We start from the raw sequence: 2,415 nt of genomic DNA on the forward strand, positions 1-2,415 counted from the left end.
TGATCAGAAGTGAGCAGAGGGCATCAGGGCAAACAAGTCCAATCCGAGGTGTGAACTGTCCTTGATGATGTTTTGAGCTCTGCTGAGGCAACGTGCAGAATAGATGTCAGTCAGAGTGGGAATGGGGCATTCAATCATCTTCTGAGCTGTTGTCTACCACTCTCTGGAGCCTCTCCTTGTCTGCGACGGTGCAGCTGCCAAACCATACTGTAATGCAGTATGTGAGCAGGCTCTGGATGGATGACTGGTAGAAGGTCAGCAGCAGGTTGGTGCAGAGGCGGTTCTTCCTGAGGACCCTCAGGAAGTCCAGACGCTGGTGAGCCTTTTTGATGACAGCTTAGGCCACGTTGTGATGGTCTTTGTGGTGGGCCTTGACTGACGGCTGCAGGGGGTGTAGGCCGGGAAGAGCAGGAGGGAAAGATGGTCTGATTGTCCGAGGTGGGAGAGGGGTGTGGCTCTGTAAGCATGCTTGATGTTACTGTAAACGTGATCTAAAGTGTTCTTCCCCCTTGTAGAACACTTCACATGCTGGTAGAACTTTGGGAGAACAGTCTTTAGGTTGGCCTTATTAAAGTCTCCCGCAATGATATGAACCCCGTCGGGCTGAGCCCGCTGTTGTTTGTTAGCGGTGTTCAGCAGGAAAGAGAGCGCAGTATTTACTATCGCGTCTGACGGGATGTACACGGCTGTGATGATCACAACAGTCAGCTCTCTCGGTAGAAAAGGGCCGACATCTAACGGACATGTACTCCACATCAGGGGAACAGTGTTGGTCGATAATCGTCCCGTTTTTTACACCAGTCATGATGCACGTAAACACAGAGCCCCCCTCCTCTGCTCTTACCGGAGTCCTGCCTTCTGTTTCCGCGAAGCAGAGTGCGACCCTCAAGCTGCACGCTAGCGTCGGGAATGTCAGGGTAAAGCCAGGTCTCTGTGATGACCAGTGCACAGCAGTTGTTTACATGCCGATTTCCAACCAGCTGCAGTCTCAAATGGTCCATTTTGTGCACCAGGGATCTGGCATTTGAGAGGAACAGGCTCGGTAGCGGTGGCTTGTGTGGTTGTTTCCTCAGCTTTAGCACGACGCCAGACCGGCAGCCTCGCTTCTGCTTCCTCTCCCTCCTCCGTCTGCGATGCCTGCCAGTCCCGACAACAATCCACGGAGAGACTGGTGGCCTCGATATGTAGCTTTGAATGCTGTGCTTACCGTGGAAGTCGCTCGAAACAACGGTTTGGTGTTGATTTCTGATGTCCAAAAGTATCTGCCGAGTGTAGTGATATTTGCGACGCAACAATAGAAAAATAAAAGAGAAAAGTAAAGGAAAAGTATAGAAAACGGAGCACTGAATCGAGAGCCGCTGCACCAACGCGCGCTGCCATCTTGATTACCACAGATATGGATGTGTAGATGGTGGTTTGTGTGTCTCCTGAAGTCCACAATCATCTCCTTTGTTTTATCGACATTGAGAGAGAGGTTGTTTTGCTGACACCAGCTGGTGAGTGATGTCACCTCGTCTCTGTAGGCGCGTACATCATTGTTGGGGATGAGGCCAAGGATGGTGGTATCATCAGCAAACCTCAGGGTGATGTTGAAGCTGTGCTTGGCAGTGCAGTCATGGGTGAACAGTGAGTACAGGAGTGGGCTGAGGACACAGCCCTCCGGTGCGCCGGTGCTGAGGACACATGTGGTGGAGAGATAGCTGCCGATCCTCACTGCTTGGAGTCTGTTGCTGAGGAAGTCCTGTATCCAGCTGCAGATGAGTTTCTTCAGACCCAGGTTGGTGAGTTTGGAGACCAGTTTAACAGGGATTACTGTATTGAATACCGAGCTGTAGTTAACGTAGAGCATTCTCACATAAGTGTTCTCTTTTTCTAGAAGGCTGAGTGAAGAGTGGACAGCAATGGCAGTGGCGTCATTTGTAGACCTCTTAACTCTATATGCAAACTGCAGGGGGTCTAAAGTGTCAGGGATGGTGCTGTAGATGTATTTTTGTATTATTTCTTCGAAGCACTTCATAATTATAGATGTGAGTGCTATGGGCCGGTAATCATTGAGGCAGGATGGTGTGGGAGTCTTTGGGATGAGGACAGCAGTGGAGGTCATAAAACAACCAGGTCTAAATGGCAAACTAGAATGGGCGGGGCCTGTCTACACACACACTCTGTAGTTACACACATACCTGTTGGCCAAAATCGTCTCCACATTAAAACTAGTCAAAATGTACACAATACAACTGCTGCTCACACACTTAATCATACATATCAACACACATAAAGCCTTTCATTCTGTCACACATACTATTAGTGCAAAGGTGAGCTGACACCTGTGCTCAGGTGAGTGTTTATGTTTTGCCAAGATGAATGACAGTGGAATTTAACAAAGGGGGAGAGCGCCCAGCCATCCCCACACCAAGA

The sequence above is a fragment of the Oryzias melastigma genome, linkage group LG15 (assembly GCF_002922805.2).
Source record: "Oryzias melastigma strain HK-1 linkage group LG15, ASM292280v2, whole genome shotgun sequence".
In the NCBI taxonomy this organism is placed as follows: Eukaryota; Metazoa; Chordata; class Actinopteri; order Beloniformes; family Adrianichthyidae; genus Oryzias; species Oryzias melastigma.